The 20,614-nt window shown below is 34.8% G+C and overlaps 1 protein-coding gene and 1 non-coding gene across 6 annotated transcripts in view; both read right to left on the bottom strand.

The window, feature by feature from the left end:
• SUPT3H (SPT3 homolog, SAGA and STAGA complex component) overlaps nucleotides 1-20,614 on the bottom strand; it is a 663,195-nt gene that overhangs the window by 544,317 nt on the left and 98,264 nt on the right. The gene's annotated exons all lie outside the window — the stretch shown is intronic.
• LOC114025132 lies at nucleotides 15,887-15,990 on the bottom strand. The gene has a single exon (XR_003567002.1). It is a non-coding gene; the product is annotated as a U6 spliceosomal RNA (small nuclear RNA).

Raw genomic sequence — 20,614 nt, 5'->3', positions numbered from 1 at the left:
TGTAAGATATGTTTATGAAGGAAGCATACATAAGGAATTACTGTTTCATCACCCTTTGGAAGGGCATACAAGAAGAGAAGATACATATCTTAAAATCGACAAATTTTTCACATATGAAGGATTACAGTGGAAAAATTACTTGGAGTCTGTACAGATGGTGCTGGAGCAATGATGAGCGAGAATGTTGAATTCATAGCAAAAGTTAAAGCTGGTGGCAATGAACATATCATTTTTACTCACTGCATCATCCATCGGAAGGCACTCATAGCCAAAAAAATATCACTAGTTAGATACTGTGCTTCAGGACACCATCAAAATCATTAAGATCATTAAAAGCCGTGACCTTAACAGCTGTTTTCAAATCTTTGGAAAGACATGACTCCGATTACAAAAGCTTATTACTCCATGCAGAGGTGAGGTGGCTCTCAAGAGGGTGAAGTCTAAACAGATTATTGAAACTGAAAGATAAAGTTGTTGTATTTTTGACTGAGCAAAAATCCAATTTAGTTAATTTTTTTCATATGGACTTATGGCTTTCAAAACTGTTATTTGTTGGATATTTTCTTTAAAAACTCAATGACTTAAACATCACCTCAAGGAAAAAAACTGTAACATATTTATGTTACTTTTAAGTTTTACTAAAAAAATTAATATATGGAAGAATAGAATGGAAAATAGTTCTTCAGAAGTATTTACAACTATAGATGATTTTATAATTGAAAATAATCTTTCCAAAGATTTAATTGTAAGAGTTATAATTGATCATCTAAAGTGCCGGGAGACAGTTTCAGAAATACTTCCCTTCAAATTCTGATTCTAAAAACCTAAGTTGGGTTCATAAACCATACTCAATTGAAATAAAAAACATCAGTCATCTGCCATTAAAAGTTCAAGAAGAATTATCAAGCAACACAGGTTTAAAACTTGATTTTTTTAAAAAATTGTTAAATTAATTTTGGCTTGGAATTAGGACAGAATTTGCATCAATTTCTGAAAGGGTCCTAAACATACTTCTGCCATTTTATACTATGTATTTATGCAAAGCGGCATTCTCAGCATTGATGATTATAAAATCAAAATATTGAAAAATGTTGAACATGCTCTACATCCTGCATTATCAAATATTCTGCCAAAATCTAATTCTTTATGTAAAAATAAACAAGTATATCCACCTCATTAGTATGCAAATTTGTTTTCATCTTTAATAAATGGCAAAACTGCATATATACCAAAGAATTGTTTTAAAATAAATTTCCTTATGATTTATTTTCAGTAAATGTTTGATTTGTATTCCTATTTTATATACCTATATACCAAGGGTTGCATAAAAATTTCTTGGTTGAAAAGAGATCACTCAAATGGGAAAAAAGTTTAAGATGCCCTGATCTACATCATACCCCTTACCAGATGTATTGCCGAAGGTACTGTCCTAGGCCCTCTTCCCTTCTTCCTCTACATTCTCTGTACTGAAAACCACAGCAGCTCCCAAGTGTTTGACAATCATCTGTTTTCTATGTAGTCTCTACCCTTAAATGATAGTCCCATATTACCAGCTGCCTATGAAACATTTTGAACTTGCAGTCCCAGAGATCTCTTAGACTCCACAATCTTCCTCAATCTATATATCCAATCAATCTAACTTTTTTCTGAGTGAACGATTTTTAAACACTGTAATCAGAAGCCAAATCAATTCAATAAACATTTATTAAGTGCATATTATGTACAAGGTATGGTATTAAATGCTGGGACACAAACACAAAATGAAAAACAGCCCTTTCCTTGAAGGAGCAAAAGAGAAACTACTAATAACTAAAGGAGCATCAGTAAAGGCACTTTGGTGGTACTTGAGTTCAGCTGAGAAGGAAGACAGAGATTCTAATGGGTGGAGGTGGGAATGAAGCTCATTACAGAAAGCCTTTCCAAAGGCAAAATGTTGAGACATGTAATGAGATGTTTGGGAAACAACATGAACAATTTGGCTACAGGGATGCGAAGGACAGTTATGTGAAATAAGCCCAGAAAGGTAGACCAGAAGCAGACTGTGAAAGGTTTGTAAGACTGAGGAGATCATATTTTATCCTACAGGTAACATAGAGCCACTCAAAATGGTTGCACAGGGGTGTGCCACTGTCAGACCTGTGCCTCAGAAATATTATTGTGTGAAAAGAAATGCAAGGGAAGGTGGCCTAGCCATTCCAGATCTTAAATTGTATTATAAAGCAGCAAAAATTGTATTATAAAGCAGCAATCATCAAAACTGCTTGGTACTGGCTAGGAAATAGAGTGGTGGATCAGTGGAATAGGTTTAAGTACAGAAGACATAGTAGTCAATGACTATAGTAATCTATTATTTGATAAACCCAAAGACTCCAGCTTCTGGGATGAGAACTCACTCTTTGACAAAAACTGCTAGGAAAACTGGAAAAGAGTATGGCAGGAACTAGGCATAGATCAAAATCTTACATCATATACAAAAATAAAGTCAAAATGAGTTCATGATTTAAATATAAAGGCTGATACTATAGAAATAGTTTTCCTATCAAATTTATGGAGAAGAGAAGAATTCATGACCAAACAGGAGATAGAGAACATTATGAAATGCAAAATGGATAAATTTGATTACATTAAATTGAAAAGTTTTTGCACCAACAAAGCCAACGCAACCAAGATTAGAAGGAAAGTAGAAAATTGGGAAAGAATTTTTACAACCAGTCTCTCTGATAAGGGCCTCACTTCTAAAATATAGTGAGAATTAAGTCAAATTTATAAGAATACAAGCCATTCCCCAATTGATAAATGGTCAAAGGATATGAACAGGCAGTTCTCAGATGAAGAAACTAAAGCCATCTATACTCATATGAAAAAATGCTCTAAATCACTATTGATTACAGAAATGCAAATCAAAACAACTCTGAGGTACCACATCACACCTGTCAGATTGGCCAACATGACAAAACAGGAAAATGATCAATGTTGGAGAAGATGTGGGAAAACTGGAACACTAATGCACTGTTGATGGAGTTGTGAAATGATCCAACCATTCTGGAGAGCAATTTGGAACCATGCCCAAAGGGCTCTAAAAATGTGCATACCCTTTGACCTAGCAATAGCACATCTAGGGCTATATCCCAAAGAGATCATACAAATGGGAAAAGGACCCACACGTACAAAAATATTTATAGCAGCTCTTTTTGTGGTGGCAAAGAATTGGACATTGAGAGGATGCCCACCAACTGGGGAAGGGCTGAACAAGATGTGGTATATGAATGTAATGGAATACTATTGTGCTGTAAGAAATGATGAACAGGCTGACTTCAGAAAAACCTGGAAAGACTTGTATGGTCTGATGCTGAGTGAAATAAGGAGAACCAGGAGAACACTGTACACAGTAACAGCCACATTATGCAATGACTAATATTGATAGACTTAACCCTTCTCAGTGATACAAGGATCTAAGACATCTCCAACAGCCTCATGATGGAAAATGCTATCCACATCCAAAGAAAGAACTATGGAGGTTGAATGTAGATCAAAGCATACTATTTGCTATTTTTTTTCCTCTGTTGTGTTTTGTTTCCTCTTTCTGGTGGTTCCTCCTATTGGTTCTAATTCTTACTTACAACATCACTAATGTGAAAATATGTTTAATAGCAATGTATATGTATAGCCTATATCAGATTGCATGCCATCTTGGGGAGGGAGGTGGGGAGAGAGGGGGAGAAAAATTTAAAACTCAAAAGCTTATGGAAGTGATTGTTGATAATTCAAAATACATTAATTTTTTAAAAAATTTTAAAAAGATATTATGTATATGAAAAAATATTATTGTGGCAGCTGTCTAGGGGAGGCATTGGAAAGAACTGGAAGCATGATTAGGAATAGATCAAAGATTTAAAGCTGGAAGGTAACTCTGAGATCATCTAGGCCAAACTTCTCATTTTACAAATAAGGAAACTGAAGCCAAAGGAAGTGAAGTAACTTGTGCAGAGTCACACAGGTAGTCAATCATGGATCTTGGATTCAAACCCAGGTCCTCTGACTCCAAATTCAGGACTTCCCCCTGCACCTTGCAACTGTGTGCTATAACTCTTAGAATTAGAGTTGCTTGGTGGTTACTAAGAGGTTAAGTGGTTTGCTCATGGTTGCAGAGCCAGTATGCATCAGACATTGGCCCTGAACTAATGTCTCACTGGCTTCCAAGTCTGGGTCTCTACCCACTATACCATACTGCCTGTTGTTTAACTAAAAAAGGTAGAAAAATGGCTAAAACATCCAGTAAAGAAAACTTAATGGGACTGTGACATACTGTTTCTTGGGGGGTAGAGGGGGGATGTTGAGGTAAGGAAGAGACCAGGTCTCCTTATCTTAGCCAGGTTGGAAGCATAGCAGCCACTCACCAACCCAATCCCATTAACAGATCACCACAGAAGCTTTAACCAGCTCTGTTACCAAGTTTGGCCAGTTCACACCTCCTTGGGCAGACTGGTAGCCCCCAGGCCCCAGGTCATCCATCATATTGAAGTCATACTAAGTCAGCTTAGTACCAACACCCATTGGGCTTTTAGATCTCTCATAACTCAGAACTCCCAAGCTCAGGTGATTCACCAGGTTCAACCTCCCCAGGAACCAGAACTACAGGCATTCACCACTATACCCAGTTAACTATTATATACTTCTAAGGACCCCAAAAAAATACTTTCTCTGAACTTCCCTACCTTGCCTGTACCCCCAACTTATTTTTCTATGAAGGCAAATTCCAAAGGAAAGGCGAGAACCAAAGATTAATAGCCTGTGTCAATGATGAGAATGACTATTTCTAAAGGGAGGGAAAGACACTAAATTTCAGAGTTAAACCTAACACAAAATAAACCAGAGGTTTTAAAATTTTGGAAAAGTTTATGTTCCTCTAACTACCTTTGGGTCATTTAATTCACACATTGAGAATGAATAAGAAAGAGACTGAACAACTCATTTGGTCTATAATTTATGTTTATTTATTTTTGTACAAATTCTATTATCTGAACATCCTCCTAAGAGAGAACATGAGTTATTTAAGGGGAGGTTTTGTCTACCCTGCCTGTTTTTTGTTTTTGTTTTTTTTTTTTGTATCCCCAATACCTAATATGTAACTCCAGAACATGTAAATCACTTAATGTTTGTTGAACTTAAATGAATATACAAACTTACCTGTTTTACATGTTTATCCAAAAAATACCCTCAAGAGAATGTAAACCCACTGAAAGCAGAACTGTTGTTCACTTTGTCTTTGCACCCATAGTGCACTGCACAGAGTAGGTATCTAAAAAATTCTTAATGGACTGAACTGTACTGAAATGTGAATTTAATCTCTTACATACCCAGTAGCTTGAAAGTAATGAAGGATAAGGATACAGAGAAGAGAGGGGGAGAAGAGGACCCCAAAGGGAAACAACCTATCACTGTACAATTTTTCCCAGCATTAGCATTGATCAATTAATCATAAGTAAACATAGCAATACTAAACCTAGCTTCTTAACTTAAAAAACATGGGAAAATGTACAACTGGTTATTTGTAAAAAGACTTTTTCTATAATGTACTCCTCCAAGACCTTCTGTCTGAGAAGGGCAACCAAGGTATTCACCTCATCCTTTCCTACCCTGCACACTTCCTGGGTTTCATGACCTTCAGAAATTCATCATTCTTCAAGATGAAAATAACTCTCAGATCATTCCCAAGTCCTGCTACAGGGCTTCATCATGCCCAGCCCCCAACTCCCATCCCCTTCATCCAGATTTTCAGCTTCTTTTTATGTATTATATTCCATTGTGAGCTACTTGAGGGGAAGGAATGTCATTCATTTCGTCATATCCTCAGGGCTTAGCACAGTGCCGGGCATATACTTAATAAATATTTATTGACAACTTATTGACCACTGATTATTGAGGTAAATGAAAAGAAACAGGGTTAGTTTTTCAAACCCTAAAAGATAAAAAAAAAATGTTAAGCCAAGATTAGTCTTCAATAAAGTTTGTGATATGTTAAGTTGTTGTTGTTCACTCACGTCCAACTCTGTGTGACCCCATGGACTAATTGTCCTTGTGGTTTTCTTGGCAAAGATACTAGACTGCTTTGCAATTTGCTTCTCCACTTTTAGGCATACAGGGGTTACATGACTTGCCAGGGGTCACACAGCTACTAAGTATCTGAGGTCACCTTTGAACTCCGCTCTTTCTGACTCCAAGCCCAGTGTTCTATCCACTGGGCCAGCTAGCTGCCCCTGATACGTTAAGTACTTTTTATCAAATCATCAACAACCTTGCTACACGCTAAGGTTCTACTATACCCTGACTTTAGGCTCTATTAAACTTGCAATTTCAATAAGCCTCTTTATAAAAAATGCCAAAACATCACTAAAATATATAGTCCCTTCAAAAATATTCTAGAATTGAGCTCCCTGAAAAAAAAAAAGTCATCTCTTCTCTGTCCACTGAAACTTAAACTTGAAAAATGCTAAAAGCATTTAAGAAATCTACTCTAAGGAATGCAATTACAAAAGCATAAAAACACTACTAGCAGAAGACAAGACTCTTCTTCACCCTACCAGGTAAACAAGACTGAAAAGCTACTGAAAGGACACATCATGACATGGCTAAGAATGCCGGCAATATTATTGCTTTTGCTTCTCTAACGGCACAAAAGCTAGAGATAGGAAAGAGCGAGTTAGTAAGTTTCCTTCTAAAGAAGACTGGGAGGTTGGCAGCAGAAGTAGCTTCCACTGCCAACTTCAGTAATGTCCCATAGGGTGCAGCTATGTCTCTGAAAAATTTCCAACATCAAGTTTATAAGAAAGTAAAATCTCACTAAATGTTTCTGATTGATTGGTGGGGATCTTTGCAAGGTAAAAATGATAAAGATCGCTTAAATGGAAATGATATAAAGCACTCAGTATAGTGCCTAACACATAGTAGATGCTTCAAAAATGTTTATTCCCCCTCTCTCCCTTCATAAACATAAATATGATTTTACTGAGAATTTTGTAACACCTATGTTGACCTGCAACATAACAAACTGCAAACTAGGTTACTACCTAGTTATTTACATGATGTATCCCCGCCAGAGAGTGAGTTCCTTAAGGGAAAAGACTGCTTTTACTTTTCCTGGTATACATAGTGCTCAGCACAGTTTCTGGTACACAGTAGGTGCTTCAAAATTATTTTTTATTTATTTCTTATAAGACGTAACAAATAACCTGGACCCTAGATCTGATTAAAACATAGCTCAAGATGCTACACATAGCATAAAAAAAATATAAAACTCCATGGCAACTTCATTCTTTCTGCCAGTCTGCTCCTTCTGCATCTTCATTGAAGCCTTCCTATGTATATTCATTCTAAGTTGACTGATTTTCAAAGCCCACAAAGGTTATCTTCTTCAAGTCAAGGAGAAATTGGCAAAGGTCCCTTCAAACCTACCTGACATGGTAAATATTAAATGAAAAGTCCTTTATTCCTTCTAGGAAACTAAGTTTCTCAGTGTTCAAAACTTTGTGGCAACTAAGGGACTAAAAATTAATTTACATGAACAATAGAGTAAAAAATTCTAGTATACTAGTATACTGTCAAGCCCATTAAAGAAAACTTTAAATAAATGAAGCATGGTAAACTGAGGATTTTTACTTCCTGCATCTAGAAATAATAAGTCTTCAAGAAAAAAAGAATCCACAGTGTCTCACACAGTCATGAAAGAACCACATAAAATCTGTGTGGTCCCTTCAGCAATCCAACACAAATTATAACTTCTCTTTGAATACAGCCTTTGAATATATTATGCATGCAAGATTATGTTTGCACCAATTAATCTCTTGAAAGGAAGTTTTTATTTCCTAGTCTTTTGCAGTGAAATATTTGAAAACACACCACACTAAAGAAATTATTATGAAGAATATACATCAGAAGTTTGGGCTATAGACCAAGGGGAAAAGATGGAAATTTGGTGATGGATTTTTCTATTAACTAAGATGTCAAAGCATGAATGAAAATGTGAAGGGGGAGGGGAGTAATCTCCTTATGTTTACTGTCTCAAATATAATTTAAGAGTACAGTAAGTTTCAATCTTCAACTGTAACTATTACAGTTAATTCTTCATATGCCCATCATATATAATGTGATAAGGGAAAGTAATTATTGTTTTTCCTATTTTACATTTTCATAATTAGTTAATATAAATAATTAATATTTATTTATCACCCACTATCTGCCAGGTACCGTGTTAGGTGTTCTATAAATATTATCTAAACTGATCCTCACAACAGCCCTGAGAATTAGGTGTTAATATTATCCCCATTTTACAGATGAGGAAACTGAGGCAGGTAACAGTGAAGTGACTTGTCCAGGGTCACATGGCTAGTACAAGTCCAAGGCTAGATTTGAATTCAAATCTTCCTGACTCCAGGTCTAGTGCTCTATTCACTAAACCCCTTGCTGCTACTTCTAAAACTATAATTTCTTATTCTTAAAACACTGACACATTCCATTTTAAATGCCATATATATGACTAAAAATACCATATTTGTATTTATTTCCTATAGAGACTGATTCTGATAAGAAAATGAAGAAAAATATTTACACAGCTCTGTGGTTAAATGCAGGCAGCACTGGACCTGGAGTCAAGAAGACCTGAGTTTAAAAACTGCCTCAGACATTTATTAGATACCTGACTCTGAGCAGATCAAATAATCTTCCTAAACCTGTTTCCTCATCTGTAAAATGGGGATAAATAAGAAAACATATAAAGTACATTGCAAAGCTGTAAGTGCTATAAAAATGCTAGTTAGTATTATTACTATTATTTCCTTGTATAATACACACTCACTTCACTCTCCACACTCGCATTTTTGAGCCCTTTTATATATAGTGTCAACAGAGGTTTTATGGGGGGTAGGGAGGAGAGATGAAAGTTATTTATTAAAGACAATAGCAAATTGCAAGTATGTAAAGTCAAAAGCTAACTGACATTCTAGTCCACAACTGCCATTTACTACTTATCCCAATTTGCTTTCAAATTTCCTTCAGTCTAGCAATATAGAATTTGTAATTTGGAAACCCTGTGGGGGAGATATTACTAGTATTAGTTTGGGAGTATAGTACTTACACTAAACTCATCCTTCTTTTCCCTTGAAACTAAAGGGCTTAAGACTCATACTTCAAATTCCCAATTACTATATATTATAAATTGTAAACAGTTATCTGAACTATCACCTCCTTCTCCCTATCAGTATCACAGAAGCACAAAATATATATGCAATTACATCACCTCATTCCTAATGTAATTTTTCTTGTAAGAAGTATTTTTATGGAATATGAAATTACGAAAGGAAAAAGTTGAGACCAATTTTAATTTTGTAACTATTAATAGTTTTGCAATTGAGTAATAATAATAATAACTGATATTTATATTGTACTTTACACAGATAGTCTCATTTGATTTGGACCTCAAAAGTCTTAAGACAAACAAGGCTGACAACATATCACAATTGAGATACTCAAGAAAACTTCCTCTGTTTCTACCTCATACCTTTTTGTTAGAATGAAAATAAGGCAGGGCAGTTAGGTGGCCCAGTGGACAGAGCACAGGCCCTGAAGTCAGGAGGACCTGAATTCAAATCCGGCCTCAGACATACAACACTCACTAGCTGTGTGATTCAGGGCAAGTCACTTAACCCCAATTGCCTCACTAAAAAAAGAAGAAAAAAAGAATGAAAATAAGGGCAAGACTATAAATAATAATAATAATGCTATAAGTAAACTTGACAAGTAATAAAAATTTTAAGATAGATAAGGGACATAGTAAGTAGCAAACATTCCATTTCACTTAGCTTTGAAATGTCATAAACCTACCTAAAAAGTGCATATGATTCAACATATACTACCCAATTTAAGTACAGCTGAAACCCCTAACATGGTTCATTATTATGGTAATTTGGGTATTAATCAAACTAAGTCAAGAAAAGGCTGACAGAAAGTTAATGATCTCAATTAACATAAGGGTTGGTACTTTCTTCCCACATTAAAATAAAAGATACCTCTTATATTTGCTCCAAATTATAAATAAACACAAAAGAAAAACAGGAAACTGACACTGGTTTAGAATGAAAAATTAATTACCCTACTCTGGGTGATTATCATAAACATTATTAAGAGGAAAAGGGAAGGAAAGCAAGCATTCATTAAGTATCTACTAATATGCACTGTACTAAAAACTGTAAAAGTATTGCATCTCATTTGATCCTCATAACCATTTTAGAAGATAGGTGTTATAATCCCCATTTTATAGCTGAGAAAAGTGAAGCAGACTAAGGTTAAATGACTTCCTCAAGGTCACACAGTCAGTAAGTGTCTGAGGCCAATTTTGAAAATAAGTCTTTCTGATTGGGCCCACTACTCTATCCACTGCACTATTTAGCTATCTCCTTCACAAAAAAAGGCAATTAACAATTTTTTATCCTAGGATTTATCACTAAGATTGAATTAATATTTGATTTTGTTTTTTAATGTACATTGAAAAAGCTAATACACTGCAAATATTCATGAAATCCACCAAATTAGAGAGACAATAATAGCAGAAAAACAGAAGGGCCAAATCACAGATCAGACTGTCTTTTGGTGGTAAGGCACAGATGCATCATATAAGGTATCTACAATACATTTTAAGAACCATTTATTCTAAACTCCATCATTAATATTAAAGATAATGGTGATCTATGCCCTTAGCTCATCTTATAGATTAAAAAAAAAACACCTCAAAATAGAGCCAGTTGGAATTTCCATAAATTCAACAACTCTAGACATAAACCAAGATGGATTTGCCTGATTATAATTCTGCTATACTGTGAAAAGTTCTAGTGAGAGTCTGGTGCATAACATGCTTTATCTTTATTTGAAATATTTTTTACATTTCTCCCTTCTCCCAATAGATTAAAAGGGGTTTTTTTTAGCTTTTTTTTAAATAAATTAGTTTTTTTCATTTGAAATGAATGGAAATGTGGAAATCTCTTTTGTAGATGGAGGATTAGTGGATGTGAAAATAGGACTTGTTAACCCTCATTATAATAAATATGTAACACTCCTAAAACCTTTCTTAAAAACATTAAATACAAAAATGAAGGACTTGTTTGAAAAGACACGGGTGAGGAGAAAGAGAAAAGCCAAACCAAGAAAAGAGCACTTATTAATGAGTAGGCTTTAGGAAGACAAAATATAAGCAAAAAGAAAAAACAGTCCCTGCCATGAAGGAGTTAACATTATAATCAAGAATACAATACACAAAAAGGATCAAGAAAAGCAGGGAGGGGATAGGAATTATTGGCAGTGAGCATGGTATTAAAGTCTAAGTCCAGAGAATCAGAAGCAGAGACAGGAAGGGAAAGAAGGTCAGCCAGGTTGGAGCACTCTTCCTATAGGGAAGTCCAGGGAGCATGTCATCTGTGGGAAAAGGAGGACCATGTGGCAAAAGATAATGAGTTGTTTTGAAAATGCTGAGTTTGAGATGTCTATGTGACATATGATATATATCCAACAAAGAGCTGGTGATGTATATTGGGGCTACATCAGGAGAGAGACTAGGGCTAGATATAAAGACATGGGAGCCATCTAAATAGATATGATCATTGAACCCTGGAAGCTATTAAGATCACTAAGAGAAGGGGTGTAGAGATAGAACAGAACAGTGACCAGAAGAGAGCCTTGGGGAAAATAGACATAAGAGATTCAAACAGCCTCCCCTGCCCTGCTTTCTTATTACCTGCATGACCCCAACCAAGTCACTTAACCCTTCCGTGCCTGTTTCTTTGTAAAATGAGAAGGTTGGATTAGATGACTGTTAAAGTCCCCTCCATCTTTCAATCTACGATCTTATATATTTTAGATTCACAAAACCATTATAAACAAGATAGTATGATATTCATTGATGAATCTCTTAAGTAAGGACCAATACTGACAGTAAAACAAAGAATTGATTACAATGACTGGTTTTCGTTTTAGCAGTAGAGTATTTACTCCAATTATATTTGAAAGAGAAACAGATTTATGTGCAACCCATTTCTGCAGTCCACACAATTCTTTCAATATTTAACATTAAAAGCAAAGAGCTCCTCCTAGAATCTTCCTTTAAGAAGAATACCCAAGGCTCAGATGTTTTTTGTGTGTTGTCTTCCCTCATAAGACTGCAAGCTATTTGAGGATAGGAGCTGTCTTTCTTTTTCATGTTTGTATCTTCAACACTTAGCACAGGCCTGTCACATAGTAGGAACTAAATAAATGTCTAGTGACTAATATAAAAGTTGGATTCAACAAGTATTTATTGTTCGCTATTTGCCAAGCACTATAGCTTTAGGAAGTGACCAAACAAAAAGTAAAAAGGCCCTGCCCTAAAGAGGCATACATTCTGTTGGGGACAGGAATACAATGTTCAACAATAAGTAAAGACAAAAAAGATGCAAAATTAATAAAGTAACTTCAGATAGGACAGTAATAACTAGGAGATTAAGAAAGCCCAGAGAGAAGATAGAAAGTTGAACTGAGAGAAAGTTCAGACTTTATGAGGCATAAGTGAGAAAAGAAAACATTCTAGGAATAGAGGACTAGCCTATGCAAAGGCATGGATGGGAGAGACTTAATATTGTACATAAGGTATGAACAGGTCAGCTCGGCTAAAATGTACAGGGTAACAAGCATGTAATTTGCAACTGAATAGGAAAAATAGAATGGAATCAGATTGTAAAGTGTTTTTGTTTGTCTTAAATTTAGCTTTTTTTATTCAGAATACCACTAAATAAAAAAAGCATTTATGTATACAAATAAGAACAAGTTAAAAAAAAAAGAGTATATATATAAATTTGAAATTCTTATGTGTAGCTTCCTTTTTCTTTAAGTATATATTGAATTCAACACACAACTCCTTCAAAGCAGTTCTGACTGTCTATATTTCCTTCTGTCTTAATTCTCCAATGACTTCTCTCTCCTGTCTCAGCTTCAACTTCTTATCTGTAAAATGGAGATAATAACAGTACCTACACCTCATAAGTTATTGGGAGGAACAAATGTGATTACACATGCAAAGCACTCTGCAAATCTTAAAGTGATATAAATGTTACCTGTTATTGCTTTTTTTGTAATTTCTATCCCCATCTAACCTCTTCCTCCCACCACTACCCCAATTAAAAAAAAAAAAGAAAACCAAAAACTTTATAATAAATAATCAAAGTCAAGGAAAACAAATTTCCACATTGGCCATGCCCAAAATGTGCAAATTTCATTCTGTACATTTAATCTACCATGTTTCTATCAGTAGGTGGGTAGTAAGCTTCATCATGAGTCCCCTAGAATCTTGGTTAGTCATACAGTTGATCAGAATTCTTAAGTCTTACAAAATTGTTTTTCTACATAATGTTGGGATTATATACGTGGGGTTCTTCACATTTCATTCTGCATAAATTCATCTATATCTTCCCGGGTTTCTCTGAAACCATCACTTCCACCATTTCTTAGGAAAAACAATATTACATTGTCACAATTCTATAATTAAAGGGGACTCCTTTAGCTTCCATTTCTTTGCCATAACAAAAAGAACTGTAACAAAAAATTTTGTATGGATGGATCGCTTTCCTGTTTCTTTGATCTCTTTAGGAAATAGGTTTCTTAGCAGAATTTCAAGGTCAAAGGCATTGCAAAGTTTAGTGACTTTGGGGGGATACAGTTCCATGTTGCTTTCAAGAAAAACTTAATTAATTCATAGTTCCACCGACAGTACATTATTGTGCCAGTTTTCCCACTGCTCCTCCAATAAATATTTTCTCTTATTGTCCTCTTACATTGTCAAACTGACAAGCATGAGGTGGAACCACAGAGGTTGTTTCAATTTGCATTTCTCTGATTAATAGTAATTAGTAGCATTTTTTTACATATATGCTGATCTTAGAATTTCTCCTACAAGAACTACAGATTCATATCCCTGGATCATTTCTCTACTAAAGAATAACTCTTGTTATATATTTGAATTCCTTTCTTATTTAACTTGGATATGAAACTTTTATCAGAGAAAAATGCTGAAAAATGTTTTCCTTCTAACTATTTGCCCTCTAATAAACTACATGATATTTGTACAAAATGTATATAATTTCATGTAAGCAAAACTGACCACTTTCTCTTCTGTGATCCTCTATCTCACTTATTTGGTCATTAACCAGTTTTCTATCTAGTTGCAAAAAGTTTCACCTTCCTTGATGCTTCAGTTTGTTATCTGAGCCTTATATCTAAACAATACATTCACTTAAAGCTTACCTGAGTATATGGTGTGACCCCATTTCATACCTAATTTGTTCTAGACTGGTTTCTAGTTTCCCCTGCAGCATTACTCCATACTCCAGGACAAAGGAGATGTGTATGTATCAAAAACTATGTTAATTTGCTTCTGGATCATGTACTACTATTTTTGATTAATCAACCTTTTTCTTAATCAGTGCCAAATAGTTTTAATGATTACTACTTTGTAGTGGAGTTTGATATCTAGCAGTACAGCTAGGCTCTCTTCATTCTTAATATTTTTCATTATTTTCCTTGAGATTCCTAACCTTTTAATCCCTCTAGATGAACTGTCAGTTATTGTTAGTTGGTATGGCACTGAATTAAAAAATTAATGTGGGTAGTATTGCCATTTTTAATAATAATAGCTAGTATTTGTATGTTTTACAAATATCTCATTTTATCCTCACAATTATCTTGGGAGGTAGGTGCTATTTTTATGCCTATTTTACAAATGAAGAAACTAAGGCAGAGAGAGGGTAAGTGACTTTTCTAGAACACACAGCTATTAAGTGCCTGAGGAGAAATCTGAAGGTGATTCTTCCCGACCCCACAGCCAGCACCCTGCCACTGAGCTGCCTTTATTATGTCTTTTATTATACTGGCATGGTCTACTTACTAGTAATTAATATTTTACCAAGTATTTAGATCTTTCTTTGTTTCTTTAAAGAGTTTGTAGTTGTTTTCCCCTAATTCCAGCATATTTCATATTAGGTAGAATCCCAAATATTTTATGCATACTAAAGATAATAATGAACAAAATTTTTCTTTCTATCTGATCCTACTGGGTTTTGTTGGTAATCAATCAGCAAGCATTTATTAGGTCCTTGGGGCCCCAGACACAGGTACAAAAAATAAAACAAACTCTACCCAAAATAAACTTATAACCTTAAAGAGAAGAACTAAGTGAAGTAGAGGGAAGAAAGGGGTGCATTAAGAGCAGGTGGGACGGCCAGTGCAAGGGCAAAGAGATGGGAGACTTTAGAAGTGGCTTTATGAAAAACTGAGACAAGGACAGTTTGGCTGATCACAGGGTAAAGGGAAGAACGTAAATGTCCAATGGGGCAGAAAAAAAGAGGTTAGGGCCAGATTGTGGAGCGATTTAAAAGCTAAATAAACAAGTTTTCATTTTATCTTAGAGGTGAAGAGAAGCCACTGAAACTCATTAAGGAATATCATGAACAGGTCTACACTTAAAAATTTTACTTTGACAGCAACATGTAGGATGAACTAGATTATTGAGAAACTTGAGGCAGGGATATGAACTAAGGCTGTTGTAATCATCTAGATGAGAGGTGATGAGGGCCTGCTGAGTAAAGAAAAGAGGTCAGAAGGGAAAGATATTACAGAAGTAGAAATAGCAAAATTTGCCAACTTACTGGATGTGTGGAGTGAGGGAAAGGATAATACTGAGATTATAAACCTTCAGACAGGAACAATGGAAGTTAGTACCTTCGATAGAATATGGAAGTCATATAGAGAAATGCTAATGTTGATGTAGATACATTTTATAACTTGCTACATTGCTAAAGCTATTGCTTCAGTCGATAAAAAAAAGACATTCTCCACAAGTTTACATGACATCTTTCTGAAAGGGCCATGCTAATCTCTGTATCTTTCCAATTTCAGTATATGTTCTGCTGAAATAAGCACATTTAAGATAATATTTAGTTGAACCTATAGAGTTCTCTAGAGAGACACCATTATAGCATCCGCAAAAAATGAGCTCTATTTTTCCTTTGCCTATGTTTATTCCATTAATATTTTTCTTCTCACTGGTGTAGCTACCATTTCTAAAACTTGGATAGATATTCAGAATAGAAATTGGTCTACATTTTTCTTTCTCTGCTTTGTCAATTCCTAGTTTAGGTAGCAAGGTTACATTTGGTAGGCTCTCCACTTTTCTGATTTTTAAAAACAATTTATATAATATTGGAATTAACTATTCTTTAAATGTTTCATATGATTATTTAAAAAGCCCTCTAGTCCCTGGTTTGTTTTTTTTTTCTTGTTAAGGGGAAGGGGAGCTCATTTATGGCTTGTTAAATTTCTTTTTAAGATGGCTAGCAACTTTCTTGTTCTATTAATTGTTCTAATACTAATTTATATTTTTCTAAATATATATTTCATTTCATGTAAGTTATAAACCTTAGCAAAATAATTCTTTTGGGTAAAATAATTTGTAGTAGCTTCCTTTATTTGATCTTCAGTTGCAAATAATCCTTTTTGATACTGATGTTTTCTTCCCCCTGTTTTTTGAACAGCCTACCTTTATAAATTTTTTTCTTAAAAATTATCTCTGGGTTTTTATTTATCAATTTTTTTCCTTTCAATGTTGTTAATATTTGATTTTCAGGGATCTAGGGCCAAGATGGCAGGGTGAGGAAGGAACCCTCTAAAGCCCTCCAAAATTCCCCTCCAAAAAACTAGAAAACCACCTCAGAATTGATATACAAGCAAGGAAGCCGCTTACCAGCACAGCAGGAAAGGTCTGTCTCACTGTGGTCTGAGGGGAGCCAGGTCCAAGAGCAGCAGCAGCCAGCCTCACACCATGGGGCCTACACCAAGGCTCCAAGCCTGGGGCAATCCACCAGCAAGCCCTCCTGCAAGGCAGCAGCCTCCTTGCCTTCCTGCAAGCCAGCAGCCCTCTGAGCAAGTGAGCAGTCTGTGCAGCTAGGCAAGGCCCCACCACAACAACCCCATCCCCAGCATAAGCCACAAGCTAGGCCTTGATCCCACTGCTGACCAGTATTTCAGATCACTAGTATTTCAGATCAAGGAGAAAGTATTACAAGCAGTCAAAAAGAAACAATTCAAATATCATGGAGTTACAGTCAGGATTACACAGGATTTGGCAATTTCCATATCAAAGTGGAGGATTTGGAATATTACATACCAAAAAACAAAGGAGTTGTATTACAGCCAAGAATCACCTACCCAGCAAAATTGAATATTTTCAATTCGGGGGGAAATGAACATTTAACAAAATAGAGGACTTTCAAGCATTTCTAATTAAAAGACCAGAGCTGAATAAAAAATTTGACCTCTAAATACAAGACTAAAGAGAAATATAAAAAGGTAAAAAAGAAACAAGAAAGAAAAAACGTAAGAAATTCTTTAAGGGTACACTGTTTATATTTCTATATGGCAAGATAATATGTATAACTCTTAACAACTTTGTAATTATAAGAGCAATTAGAAGGAGTATATGTAGACAGAGGGTGTGAATATAAGGTGATCTTGATGGGATGATATCCAAAAAATTAAAATAAAGGGGTGAGAAAGAAAATTGTGTTAAAAGGAGGAGAGGGGGAGATTGAATGGGGTAAATTATCCAACATAAAAGAGGCATAAAAGAGCTATTATAATGTAGGGAAAAATATGGGGGGGGGGGCGTTGGCAGGCAAACCTTCAGCCTTATTTTCATCAAAATTAGCTGAAGGAGGGAATAATAACATACACACTCAGATATAAAAATTTTACCAGAGGCAGCTAGCGGATAGAGCTCCAGCCTTGGAGTCAGGAGGACCTAAGTTCAAATCCAGCCTCAGACACTTGACACTTACTAGCTGTGTGACCCTGGGCAAGTCACTTAACCCCGACTGCCTCACCAAAAAGAACAAAAAAAAGACTACACATTAAATATTTTAAAAAAATCTATATTACCCTTTAAGGAAGTAAAAAAGGACAGGAATAATAGAAGGGAAAGGGGAGACTGATAAAAGTGAGGGTATATTGGGGAAGGCAGTAATTGGAAGCAAAACACTAGTGAGGAGGGAAAGGATGGGGGGTAAGAGAGGAGGACAAACAAGCAAAAAAAATAACACCAAGAAAAATACACAGTTACCATAACCATAAATGTGAATGGGATGAACTCTCCCATAATATGGAAGTGGATAGCAAAATGGATTAAAAATCAGAATCCTACAATATGTTGTTTACAAGAAACACATTTGAAGCAGAGGGACACACACAGGGCAAAGGTAAGGGGTGACAGCAAAATCTATTATACTTGAGCTGAAGTAAAAAAAAGTGGGGTAGCAAACATGATCTTAGAAAAAACAAAAGCAAAAACAGATCTAATTAAAAGAGATAAAGAAGGAAATTACATCTTGTTGAAAGGTACTATAGACGATGAAGTCATATCAACATTAGATATGTATGTACCAAATGGTATAGCACCTAAATTTCTGAAGGAGATGTTGAATGAGTTACAGGAGGAAATAGAGATGGGGGACCTCAACTTTCCCCTCTCAGAACTAGATAAATCTAACAAAAAAATAAGACAGAAATTAAGAAGGTGAATAAAATTCTGGAAAAGTTAGCTATGATAGATATAAAGAGAAAAATGAATGGGAATAGAAAAGAATATGCCTTTTTTCTCAGCAGTACATGGCATGTACACAAAAACTGGCCATGTATTAGGACATAAAAACCTCACAACCAAATGCAGAAAAACAGAAATAGCAAACACAGTCTTTTCAGATCACAATGCAATAAAAATTACATTCAACAATGGACAATGGAAAAAGAGATTAAAAATAATTGTAAATTAAAAAATTTAATCCTAAAAAAAGCAAACAAATCATAGAAATAATTGATAATTTCATTAAAGAAAATGACAACAATGAGGCAACAGAACCAAAATTTATGGGATACTGGCAAACTGGTACTTAGGGGAAAATTTATATCTGTATTTGCTACATCATTAGAGTAAAGAAAAGGCAGATGAATAAATTGGGCATGCACCTAAAAAAAACTGGAAGAACAAATTTTAAAACCCCAATTAAACACCAAAGTGGAAAGCCTGAAAATCAAAGGAGAGATTAATAAAAATTGAATGTAAGAAAATCATTGAACTAAAAAAACTATAAGCTGGTTTAATTAAAAAAAAAACAATGAAATAGGTAAAACATTGGTTAACTTGATTTAAAAAAAAAAAGAACAAAACCAAATTATTAGTATCAAAAATAAAAGAAGTGAATTCACCACCAATGAAGAGGAAAATAAGACAACTGTTAGGAGCTATCTTGTCCAATTATATTCCAATAAATTTGACAATCTAAATGAAATGGATGAATATCTACAAAAATACAAATTACCCAGATTAACAGAAGAAATAAAATACTTAAATGATCCAATCTTACAAAAAGAAATTGAACAATCCATCAATAAATCTCTTAAGGAAAAATCCCCAGAACCAGACGGATTCACAAGCAAATTCTACCAAATATTTAAAGAATAATTAATCCCAATATTATATAAACTATTTGGAAAAATAGGCGAAGAAGGAGTCCTACCAAAACCCTTTTATGAAACAAATATGCTGATATCCAAACTAGGAAGGGCCAAAACAGAGAAAGAAAATTATAGACCAATTTCCCTAATAAATATTGATGCAAAAAATTTAAATAAAATAATAGCAAAGAGATTACAGCAACATATCATGAGGATCATATACTATGACCAGGTGGGATTTATACCAGGAATGGAGGACTGGTTCAATATTAGGAAAACTATAAGCATAATTGACCATATCAACAACAACACTAACAGAAATCATATGATTATCCCAATACATGCAGAAAAAGCTTTTGTCAAAATATAGCACCCATTCCTATTAAAAACACCAGAGATGGAGCAGCTAGGTGGGGCAGTAGATAGAGCACCAGCCCTGAAGTCAGGAGGACCTGAGTTCAAATCCGGCCTCAGACCAAACACTTGACACTTACTTAGCTGTGTGACCTTGGGCAAGTCACTTAACCCCAATTGCCTAAAAAAGAAAAAGAAAATGTAAAAACACCAGCGAGCATAGGAATAAATGGAGCTTACCTTAAAATAAGTAATATTTATCTAAAATCATCAGCAAGTATTATCTCTAATGGGGACAAGCTAGAAGCCTTTCCAATACAATCAGGGTTCCATGAAGCAAAGATGCCTATTATTACCTCTATTATTTATTATTGTGCTAGAAATGTTAGCTATAGCAATAAGAAAAGAAAAAGAAATTAAAGGAATTAGAATAGGCAATGAGGAAACAAAACTATCACTCTTCACAGACAATATGATGTTATACTTAGAAAATCCTAGACTAAAACTAAAAAAAAACTATTTCAAATTATTAAAACATAAACAAAGTGGAAGGATACAAAACAAAAGCCCACAAAAATCATTGGCATTTCTATATATTACTAACAAAGTCCAACAGCAAGAGATAGAAAGAGAAATTCCACAGACAACATAAAATACTTGGGAGTCTACGCGCCAAGACAAACCC

This window comes from Vombatus ursinus, unplaced genomic scaffold (genome assembly GCF_900497805.2).
Source record: "Vombatus ursinus unplaced genomic scaffold, bare-nosed wombat genome assembly UNPS02014826.1, whole genome shotgun sequence".
Taxonomy (NCBI): Eukaryota; Metazoa; Chordata; class Mammalia; order Diprotodontia; family Vombatidae; genus Vombatus; species Vombatus ursinus.
The sequence above is the reverse complement of the archived record's forward strand: the minus strand, read 5'-3'. Positions and strand labels throughout refer to the sequence as shown.